The sequence below is a fragment of the Artemia franciscana genome, chromosome 3 (genome assembly GCF_032884065.1).
Source record: "Artemia franciscana chromosome 3, ASM3288406v1, whole genome shotgun sequence".
Classification (NCBI taxonomy): Eukaryota; Metazoa; Arthropoda; class Branchiopoda; order Anostraca; family Artemiidae; genus Artemia; species Artemia franciscana.
The window spans coordinates 31,920,993-31,933,479 of record NC_088865.1 but is presented as its reverse complement, the minus strand read 5'-3'; the positions used below and the strand labels follow the sequence as shown (position 1 = coordinate 31,933,479).

Genomic DNA, 12,487 nt, shown 5'->3' with positions numbered 1-12,487 from the left:
TAAAATTGTTTTCAAATTACCTTTAAGTACCAAGGACTGTGAAAATGCAATTGGATTGTTTGAATCAGTTCAACGGAAACTTACTCAACCGTATGTATCTTAAAACATTAGGAAAAACCAAAAATTAGTTTTTTAAATAAAATTCTCTATATGCAGCTGTGCAGTTTTGGGTAGCAGTGGGGGGGGGGGGGCAAAAAAAGGAAAGAAGAAATTTGGGTCGAAAATCAGCAAAAACATATGGAAACAATCAGATAATAAAGATGTAGGTTTCTTTAGAAGTTGTACTTGTCATTGGTAATTAATAGGTCGTTAATATTTGAACTTGCGGACGAAAATTGTTGTCTAAACTAACTAATTAGTTTAGCTTATTTATTTTAACCGTTTAACATGGCAGTGTTGACGAAAATGAGGTACTGCCTAGAAAACTTCACAATTTTGTAACAGCCAAAAGATAAGAAAATAGTTGAAAATTATGGTTTTTACATTTGAAAGTCCAGTTTTGATGTTCCTGGTACTATAGATTTTTCTTATCTATAGAAACATCTCAGCATTTTCTATTGTAAATTTAGGTTTATAGATTGTGCCTATATCTAAGACCAATAATATTCTTTCTAAGTCTTGATGGAAAAATTTAAGTTTCGTAAGGTGATTTTAATGCGTTTACATCCTTTATTTTATTAGGATTTTACAAGTCTAGAATTTTTGCAAAGCAAAGAAGATCAGCTTATTGAATTTTGTTTCTTCATAGAGTAGGCGTTAAAGCTACAAATTTAATTGGCAGTTCCTTAAAAAACTTTTTTCAAAAAAATCATAAAATTAATAACCATTTAATTATAGGCATTTAAAAGACTATCCGATATTTTTCTGTGTCACAATGGGTCTATTAATTGGTTTTAATGGTTAAGCTATAGTTTTAGATAGTTTAATTGGCATAGTTTTAGATAGTATTTTTCTTGCTTTTCCGAAATTATATTAATTTGGTATTATTGAGTAGTACCGCTTTTGAGGCAGTTAGGTAAAATTTAGTAGAAGATATAGTAATTACTCGTAATGGAGCCTAGTGGGAATTTTTGATAAAAGTCAATTTTAAGCAAAGTTAAAATTTTCATCAGTCACAGATGTTTTTTTCCAATTTTAATGTTGAACTCTGTTGAACTTTTAATGTTGGATAATATTTGATCAGAAGGAAATGAGATAATAATAAAAATTTAAACGTTCATTCTTTTTGATACTTATTTAAACATCGTATTTGTTTTGGAACAGAAACGTGTGACATTCCATGGCTGACATTATAGCATCTGACTAAGAATTCGTCAATTTTTTACAACAGCTTCCTAGCTGCAAAAACCTGGTAATTCTAATGTTGTAACCTTAAGATATGTAATAATAATTATGAAACGCATCGTCACCGTTTTCGAAAGTGACCGATCCTTAAAACTTGTTTTAGTTAAGTGTGCTATGTTTGTTGCATTAGAGATTCAAATTTTTATTTGTTCATTTTTGTTGGGTGCTCCAAAGGGTATGAGAAACTCACTAGAAAGGAAAGTCATTTCCTGATCCCATATTGCTAAAATCATAAGATAATTGTAAAAACTGATGTTATAGTAAATAAAAACAATATTTGCTATTCCTATTTAAGAAATAGTATTACTTGTATTTATTTTTCTTTTCTTTTTATAATTTTCATTATTGTCGGGCAGTAGATAGCAATCCACTTTTGTCAAAAGGACCTCAATTTTTTTTCTCCTAAAATAGCTTGTCTTGCAGACCAATATAGTTATAACTTGTCTATTAGTCCAAAAGAAAAAGAAATTGCTTACTCTCCAAGTCTTTTTGAATTCTTTGAATTTTTCTAATTTTGCTTAGTAAAACTACACTGACAGCGTTACCTTATGCTAGTTTTGAAGTGCCAAAGCCTCCCCTCTGTCCGATTTCTTATTCTCTTTGGGGTAATTACAATCATGAAGCGATTAGTCTTTAATTTCATTGGTGGGAGTAATTATTTTTCGTTGTTGAATAACCTTAATTCTTTAGAGTTTGTTTATAAAATATAACTCAAGTAGTAGCTGAGTGCTGATTTGAATTTTTGAATTTACAAGTAAGTTAGACAATTTACAAGTATGTTAATTCTTTGAATGAAAAAATATACAAAGGCTAGTAGACATTTCACCCCTCGGAGAGTAGTGTCGGTCGTGTATTGGCTATTGCACAAAAAATAAAATCGAAACAAATCAAACGCAGCTGTGAAACATAATTTTGAAAAGTTAGGATGATTGATCTGGTAAGGATAATAGGATCTTTGGCAGGGTAATTAAAACTTGATATGCCAATAAAAAAAGATGCTATTAAGAAGAATATCAGTTAGTCCAAAATCAAGACAAAATTATCTTTACTGTATGTCTTTGTTTAAAACGCAGGTTTTTCAGTTTTGAAAAGGAAAACAGTAGTTAAAAAAAACGAATTGTTAATTGTTAAAACTTACCGCAAAAGTTGTCTGGTTGCATTGTCATTTTCAAACACTTTTACAATGTAACCAATGACATCCTTAGAGCTAAAATACTTTAAAAGAATAATAGAGAACGTGTTGGATTGTGTAACTCACAACTAGGCATACTAAACGAGAAGAGAAATGGCGGCTTCCAACTCGATGGTTTCGATCCGGCTACATGGTAAATAAAGAAGTGACCAGAAGCAGAAGAAGTGGATGAGTTTTGTCAAAGATGATGATACCTGTAAGTGCAGGTAAATTTTATTTGATTTATTTTTCACCGTGGATTTATCTATAAAATGTATCTTTAGAAATATATAATTTTTTAGCTATGAAAAAGCTTATGAATCGCATTAATATTATTTAATATAGTAAAAAATATACTAGTAATTTAACTTCATAAATCTAGGTTGTATTGAGTTACAATTGACTGAAACTTTGAATAATTTTGAATATCTGATGACTTGACATTTTTTTGCTTCAATGTAGCAATGGTGTTTAACCTCTGAACGGTTGCAATAAATTTGAATATTCAGCTGGAGACGATTGTGCGTAATTCAAGGGTGAGATTGCTATGTGCAAGACCAAAGGACGTATCTTATCTTACTTTAGTCAAAATTTGAAATATTGAATCAGAAATATTGCTGTAGTAGAGCTTCATCCACTGGTCGGGTATGCAGTGGTGACTATGGCTGAACCGAACCTTAGCTCATCCGTGGTTTGGATTAAAAAGTGTCAGTATCTGTACATCTACCATGCTAGATTCACCTTATTGTTTAGGAACGGAGATATTCATCCTTTGTGTATTCATTTGTATTTGTATTCATTGTGCTTAGCATAATTTGTATGCACCTCCAAAAGGTTCTGAAAATATGACCAATCACCTTTTATCCTGAGATATTTGTATTGATTTTAACGTTTCGATTTTTGTTCTTCTGTGAAATAGTGAAAAGGCTATATGCATCCTTTATGTTATGGGAATGAAAACATTATTACCTTTTATTTTATTTTTTTTAAATTGCTTTTAGCATAATGTATGAACTTACCAAACATGTAATTGTATTGAGTATCAAAGCACAATAATTATTGACCCTGGGCCTTGTTTCAATGTCTGGTAACCTTTTTAGCCAATCAGAATCACGCAATGATTTTTAATGCGTGATTTTGATCGACTGGAAACGTTAATCACTGTTTCGAATGAGTATATAAACAAAGTTTGGCCACTTGATCAACTATTTTTTTTTTTTTTACATATAGTGCTTAGATCGTATCTTTGACATTCCGATGCTAATTGATGTACACCATATGTTTGCACTTACTTCGGTGATCAAATAACCATGGTTGGGTGTAGTGCTGACTTTGTGCTACTTTTTGTTTTAATACAAATTAGGTGGTTTTTCAAGAATGTTATTTTTTATCCTGCTCTTATTAAGTATCTCTATAAATGATTACCTCGTCTTCTTTATGTGAGACATCATTTTTTTTAGGATTCTCGATATATTTATGAGTAGCCAGAATTCAGATGACACTAGCGTTTTATCAGAGGAAATCCTGTTTGCATGTGCAGTATGAAAACATGAATACCGGGTTGCAAATATTCCGTGTTTGTCCTCACTCTTCTTCCTATATCGACCTCCCGCTCTTTCATCAAACTTCGCAAATAACGTAATTTTTTTTGAAATGTTCAAGTTCAAGTTGTTTATTGTTCTTTAACTGTACATATTTGAAACTATTCACTTAACATCCCCGGCAGGGAGGCTGGCTCGAAATGATGTGTACACATGCTATGTTTGATCAACCATGATACTAGAATTGTATAACTACTGATATTTATTTGTTCGCGTCGCTTGTCCCTATACCTGAGAATAGTATTACTAAGTACGTTTTATGTTCCAGGATATGCTGACTAACATGTTAGAAACAGATGTACATTTTTAGCGAATACTTGATGGAATCATAGTAAGTTCGTGTCTTATTTTAATTTACCATGCTATCATGTAAATTGCGGAGCTCCCTTAATTGATATATATATATATATATATATATATATATATATATATATATATATATATATATATATATATATATATATATATATATGCTAGAAGATAATTGTTTTGTGTTGATAGATGTATCAACAGTTGGTCACTGGTGTATATAGGTAATCTATATTAAGAGCAGAGCTGACATGTTTATTCTTTGTAAAAGTGCATATGTTTTTGTGCGCAGTATGCATTCCTGGGGTTGTGATTTAACGCTCAAACTGTTCAAATGTGAGAAGATAAAATGAAATAATAATTTATAATAGATATTCAGAAACACATTTGAGGTACTTCTGTAGTATTTAAAAAAAATATATATTGATCTTGATCTAAACGTGCTGTTTGAAAAATTTTGGATTGGGAGTGCAACTAAACGAGAACTTTGTTAAATAAGTTGAAGAAATCAACTTATTTTATTGTTGCATCTAAATTGCATTGGCCTTTTGCTAACTAGACAACGGCAGTATATTCGGATGTATTTTTTATTTTTTTTTTGATTGACTGAATATCCTAGTTGTAAAAAAGCCGTTCGTAACTTTTATGTAGTAGTAAGAGCAAGGCAGTAGCTAGCTGGTTCTGAAGTTAGGGATACATTACTGGAGATTATGAACACTATCTTAATAAGAAAGACAGTATCTTTTTTAAAAGGTACTTAAAGTACCTAGTGGTTTATTAAGTTTTGATTAAACCCCTTAATAGGAAAAGTGATAAGAATGATTGTGGAATTTATGGAGAGGTTAGCTTGATTATTGTAAATAACACATACGTATGCGTATATACATGTATTTAAAAACCAGTGGCCATATAAACAAAAAAAGACAAAAATATATACAAAAGTTGAACAAATCAAACAGTAGCACTCGAGACTTTGAAGTCATAACTTCCGTGTCTCTAAAACATTCTCTTTAAAACCTTCCACCACAATAATTAGCTCCCTAAAAGAGGTCTCCAAGATACCAAATTGACATAGGTAGAAAAAACATCCCCACATGTACATAATACAATGTACATAATATGATAGTACATCATTTTAATAAATATAGATAATTCATCTTTTTCTACCCTATTGTTAAACCTCAAGAGAGGGAAACTAAGCTTTACTATGTTCCGTTTACTATGCCATGTCTTGTACCAATTGAGATGCTTGTTCAAGAAATTTCAAGAAATGATGACTTATCCTATCCAGATTGGGATAATCTAACCTTTACAAGCCAAAATTCGGTTGAATAAAATTAATATTTAAAGCTAAAAGTTGCGTTATTACAAAGGCGTCATTAGACTTCTGAAAAAGAAATGCTATCAAAAGAATTTGATACTTACAAAGTGTAATTTTTATTTAAAATACTTGGGTGATCTATATTTCTGCTGGCCTACATCAAGGTTGGGTAAAATCTGTCGTACTGTTGAATTACTATATCATATTAATTGAATACAGCAACCGAGGGTACTAAAGTTAAACCTAGTTGTATGATGCATATTGACAAGCATATGCCTGAATAATCTTATGTTGCAAATTCATCTCACTGATTGTATTTGACGTTTATTTTAAAGGAGTTAAGACTTATTTTAAAGACTGTATATTTATTTTTGTCTTTAAGGTGCAATTCCATCCGAGAAACTTTATGTAGACTGCTATGAAAAAGTGTCACCACTGAACAAAGCATTCAATTGGTTTTTAATGCGTACTTCAAGGCTCAGACTCGTGACTTTTTGAAGACTATCGACCCATGGATTTCCAAGGGGGATTCCGAATTTCCGTAATGTAAGTGTTGAATAATCATTAGAGTGCCGCAGACCGAAGTTAGTATTTATTAATACCAAATACGGTAAGCTTTCAAGATTGTCGCAAGATATGCCCAGAATTTTGTTCGGATGCCACCAAGAGTCATAGTAATTTACCAGTTATGACATGAATGATAAATACTGGCTTTTCTGCCCTTTATCTATGTGATTTAAGCCCTTTTCCTTTCTTGAAATCCCATAAAACGGTTAGGATATATAATTCCTACAATTGGGCAGTGTCGAACAGAAATTCCCATCTTTTGCCAATAAATCTTGCACAGATCCGTTGATTTTTCACACAATATTTCATCGTCTTAAGACTAGTTTACAAGATTTGTGCTATTGCTTTACTTTATCTGTGCATCATATTAAGTATTGTAATAGACATCCTTTCTAGTCCCATTCTGAAACCACACCAAGAAATCCTCCATCCCCCTCCCTCAACCAGTTACACATAAAGGCCTTTGGACCAGGTCTTAGAAGCTCTATATTTTTACTAGACATTTTTTTTTTTTTTTTTTTTTTTTTTTTTTTTTTTTTTTTTTTTTTTTTTTTTTTTTTTTTTTTTTTTTTTTTTTTTTTTTTGGTCAGAAAAAGTCGCTAAAACTTCATTTACCTCTAGTAATTGGAGAATAATATTTTGTAGCCTTCAAGTGTTAAACCTCATTAATTCAAGTGTAACTTTTACGCAGCTTAGTTCAAGAATTGTCAGAACTATGAATTTTAAAAAGGCAAAAGTTCAAATTTGTGGTAGTCATTTGTTTAACGTTGTATTTGTCGCAGTACGATTAACACACGTAGATCGCACGAACAATTACAGGAACACGTAGCAATTTCCTTATAAAATGACCCCTTAACAGCTCGGTATGAAGTAAAAAAGATGACTTATCACTACTATCCATGCAGAAAAGGGAGTTTCCTTATTGTTCAAGCCATGGGACTACAAGTTTCCTGTAAACAGTCTTAGGATAAAGCGAATCCAGGGGTGTACTTATTGTTTCGATCCAACACCAGTTTAGGGGTTTCAAGTTAATTTTCGAAATTCCCTTAACCTTGTTTTGAAAATAGTATTTTACTATTAAGACTAATTAAATAATAGTTACCATTCCTGAATCAGCTAGAAGTGGACCTTTTATCACTTTCCAGTTTTCTCATTGTTTTCAATGGTTTTTTTTTTATTTCCGCTTACCATAGGCCGTGGTTCGTCCTTTACAAGGTTATAGTCTTCACTGCAAGCACGAAAATATTTTTACTGAATTTTTTCTGTAGCTGTTCATCTGTTGCTTTACGTAGCACCGAAGCTAAAAGAACTGCTTTATAAAAGAAGACCATTGGTTTATTTGTTTAATTTTCTTGCTAATAGTGCAAAATTGATGGCAACTCTGTTTTAACTAAGGCCATCAGAAAATTAAAATCGCATCTGAGAAAAAAAAGCAATGACATCTTGCGTTCTCTAGTAAAATAATAAGAAAATTACTGTAAAAATTTAAACAAAAAAATTGTTTTTGATTTTTTTATCTATTTCATCGTTTGCTTTGTATAGCATCAAAGCTAAAAAGAACCGCTTTTTAAAAAATGATTTTTAAAATGAAGAAGTCTTATTTTTTTTTAGGTTTTTAACTAAACTTTGTCTGGTAAACTGATTTAGTCCTAACTAATTTATCATCTAGAAAAAGTAAAAGAATAATGTGATTTCTTTCGCACTGGTTGAATTCATAATAAAAAATAAACTTTGAATTTAAATTTGATCAATTAAAATTCTTTTTGGTTTTGTTAGTGCTAGAAGTGTTAATTTTTTTATAAGCTCAAATTAAAGAACTTAACTTTCCTCTTATCATTTCATGTTGTTGGGTCTTTAGCAGAAAAATAGTAGAACAGATGATTGAAATAGTGTATAACATACTGTTTGAACAGATATGATTATCATCATTTCCTCACCACCGCTACCGCTGATCTTCAATAAATTAAGAAAGTCTACTTAAGCTATTCAGTATTTAAAACATAGAGGTGAACATAACATAAACATAAAGGTTTTCATACATACACTGAATCGATTTTTTTTTAACGAAACAAATAGAGTTCCAAATTGGGACAGATCCTTTTATTAGACAGTGAAAAAAAAATATACAAAAGCTCTAGATATTTCTATGTTATAGTCATCATCATCAGGAGAGTTACCAAAGTTTTTAAAATAAAAACAAGCTATATTTATAATGAATAAAATAATCGCTTCCGGGTCACAGCAAATTTCACAAGCACGAATAACTTATTTGTTTCGTCATAGGAAAGGCAGTGTGGTCTTGGAAAAAATACCCAAGTCGTACATATGGGGATCAAAAGTGATTGAAGGCAGCCCCTTCTCAAATGCATAAGATCAAATATTTAAACTGGCATTAAATATTTTAAATAGTCCATAGAGAAAGTAACCATGTATTCGGGTTGACTAAACCCCCCACAGCCCTAACGACAGGGCTGCAAGATATACAAGTTACCCATTAAGACATATTTTGTTGAAGGGGTGGTCTAACAAACTTAAGAGGGGGATTCATAAGGATTGATAAAATAATCACTTTTGGGTCACAGCAAATTTCTGGTCCATTGACTTAAAAAGTTCATTAACTGTTCAGTTCTTTAAAAATGCGTCGGATAAAGTGGGTAGAATCGTTTTTTTTCTTCTAAATAAAAATGAAATATTGCTGAATTTATAGCTGCTAAATTTATCTTCTTCTTCTTCTAATTGGAAATGAAGTTATTCTGATAATTTAGTTGGTCTGTCATCCCCATATATACGATTTGGGGATTTTTTCCAAGACCACACTGCCTTTTCTATGAAGAAACAAATAAGTTATTCGTTTCGTCATAAAAAAGGCTGTTTTTTTTTATTAATTTGTTTTGTTCAAGTACTTAAATTTCGTTTTGTTTCTCCATTGCTGTTCTCGTTTCTCCGAATGACATTTATTCCAAAAGCAGCCTTTCAAAATTTGTAATTGATTACATCAAATATGTAGTTCTGAATTTACGGAATCTATTTGAGTTTGGTATCTATTTTTTAAGCGCACTCTGTCAATCCACAATAAATATTGGCAAAAAAAGAGAGAAATTTTTACTAGACAAAAAAAGCTTCATGGTCATTTCCATGGTCCATTTTCAATAAGAAATAAATACTAATAATGATAAAGCAAGACTTCACATTAAATATCCTAAAATGAGCTATACTCTTTTCAAAATGGTCCTGAAAGTACCAAACTTCGATTTAAGAAATTTATGGTATTCTTCTCTACTGGATGGTCTTATTTTTCTTTCTCACCAAAATATGATTTCTTTTTTAATTGGGCCTTATTATTTCTTGAATTAATAAAAATATATATGTATTTTATTATTTTTATTATATAGTTTCATGATATACATTTATTACACCCTTATTTTATTGTATAGGTTCATTGGCGATAGTACTTATTGCCTGCATGACAAGTATCATTCATGGGCAGATTATGCATAAAAGGTCTATATTTTTTTCCTCGCCAGATTAAAAATCTTTGGAATAATTTTGGGATATTTTTTTAAATTTTTGTTTGGAATCAGTCTTGTCATTTATGACGCCTAGGAAGATTAATTGATTTGTTATTCATTTTTCAGAAAATTTTACTGACTAAACGCTCTGCTTTGTCTTTGCATTTTTTGGCCTTTTTAAAACCCTAGTTTAGTTTTCTCATTTCTGTCATCTTAGTTTTCGTCACGGAATATTATGATGATAACTCGATGACGAGTTTGACATGCCATTTTATTGACAGTTTTTGTCAATTCAAAGGTTCCATGATATGTATTGAGGCATTTGTCTGAATGTTTGTTTTCATATTTTCTGGTTTAAGTACATTTCTTTCTTTACGTAATAAAATTTTATTGCAGGTAGAAGTCTTATACTTTATTAACAACTGGCTTTATATTTATGGCCACTGGAGACATATTCCAGTAGATTGTCATGTATGTGATGATTGAATTCTTTTTTAAAGGTAATTCTAAATGCTCATAGCTTCCATTTTAAGTGTGTCGGGAGATTGTTTTTGCAGGGTTGGGGGTGGAATTAAAAAAGGGTATGTTTAAATCAACTATTTAATCCCAGGGATTATTTGGATTAAGTCAGATAGAAGAGAAACCTTAATGTAGGTTTACAGCCTTTACATTATGTTTTTGCAAAATGTATTTTCGAAAATCTAGGGGGAGAGATAAATTGGTCGTCGTTTTCTATGTTTCCTTTAAAATACCAGTCGTTTTCTATGTTTCCTTTAAAAATACCAATCGTTTTCGATGTTTCCTTTAAAAATACCAGTCGTTTTCGATGTTTCCTTTAAAAATACCAAACAGAGACACATTTTAATGATAATACCAAAAAACAGGGTTTTCCAAATCAGTGATGGTGAGCATATGCTACCCTTCCCCATTACTTCAGTATAATCAGGATAATCTGCTCTTAAGCAGCAACACTTCCAAAAAGTAGCGAATTCAGTTTCAAGTTCTTTGGCTCAACCTTGTGAAAAGTTCCCAGATTTTTCCATATTTTTTTTTAGCAATCCTTTTGCAACCATACTTATTTTACACTTTTATAGTGTATAATGACAATCTTCCTTTAATATTCATTGACTAATGACCTTCTTAATCCTTCTTCATGTTTGCCATTAATGAATGGTCGAACTCAATGAAAAAAACATGTGTTAGACATGGCACAAAGACATGATAATTCTCCGTGTAAGAATCCCTGACATCATTGATGAAATTACTGACTTGCTTGATCCGTTATTTATTGGGCGTCTACTCTTTCTTGTTTATGAAATGCTGAATTAGTTGGATTAGTTAGTTGGATTTTAAGATTAGATACTGTTTAACAAGAGTTCCCACCTGTTTTCGATAAATCTTAAATTTTCATTCATTCTCCCCTCTCCCCAAAGTCCCTTCGAATCTTAATACCGTCTTGCACCGTCTTAGGATAGCCTGTGTTATTGCTGCTGATATTACTTAATTTTGTATAATACTGAATAACGTTATTCAGATGTTTTCTAACGTAATCCTAAAATCAGCTCCAGAAATCCTTCGTTGCCTCCGATCTGGGCACGCACACTGGAGGGCTCCTATACATTTTTGGCAACGGGGCTGTCTTGAGGGGAGGGGGCATATTGGGAGAAGATAGATGATTCCATAAGTCCAAAATACCGGGGGTGGGGGAGGGGACGTAAATGTACTGAGGATTTCAGCTGTGCATATTGTCCCGCATTATTTTTTTTTCTAGTCTGAAGTAACTTTCTAGAATGAAGTCTTACAGGTTTTGTGTTTAAATGGCTATAGAAAAGCTATGTTTGCTGTTAAATTATCGAATCTTACGGATGTTGAGAAGCATAAGTCATAAAAGCAAAATAAACAAAAGAAGCATGTTGCTAACTTGTATTGACTGATTATACTTTATAAATTCAAATTTTTAAAAAGCTGTGGTTCTTACATAGACTATTGACTATTGAATTATATAGATTTGTATATGCCATAGGGTTCTTCTATTATCATGTATAGATTATTGTATATTCCATTTATACCATTCTTTCGCGTTTACTATAGTTGTATTTTCTCGTTCTGCATCAGGATATTCACAATACAGCCAAAAAAGAAAAATTCCCAAGTTGCTACCCACGAGAAGAAGAAACACTCTTATAAATGATGTATTTATTAACAAGCACAAGTCTGAATGATTCGATGTTGCTAATTTTCTATTGTCATATATAGATTATTGTATAGTCTAATTATACCATTCTTCCGTGTTTACTATAGTTATATTCTCTCATTCTGCATCAGGATATTCACAATACAGCCAAAAAAGAAAAATTCCCAAGTTGCTACCCACGAGAAGAAGAAAAACTCTTATTAAATGATGTATTCATTGACAAGCACAAGTCTGAATGATTCGATGCTGCTAATTTACTTTGACTGATTACATTCTAGGTGAATTGCAAGCCTTGATACATTTTTTTTCTTTACACCATTTGATCATTTCCATTTTCAGATGTTTTTTTTTCTGAGAAACACGCGGGAAAGAAAGTTCAGGACACGTTCAGGAAAGTTTTGAAACGCTCATTCAGGACACAAAGGCCATCCTAACTATTGTAAACCTAACCTGCCTCCTTCCCTAAGTGTA

General features: G+C 31.5%; 1 protein-coding gene across 10 annotated transcripts in view; it reads left to right on the top strand.

Annotated features, from left to right (window-relative positions):
• Window positions 1-39: 39 nt before the first annotated feature.
• The window catches only part of LOC136025163 (uncharacterized), a 489,107-nt gene continuing 476,659 nt past the window's right edge, over window positions 40-12,487 (top strand). For all 10 annotated transcript variants that reach the window (XM_065700916.1, XM_065700917.1, XM_065700915.1 and 7 more), the window contains exons 1-3: window positions 40-4,447; window positions 6,129-6,292; window positions 10,219-10,322. The gene's annotated coding sequence lies outside the window, so the exon portion shown is untranslated. The remainder of the gene's footprint in view (window positions 4,448-6,128; window positions 6,293-10,218; window positions 10,323-12,487) is intronic.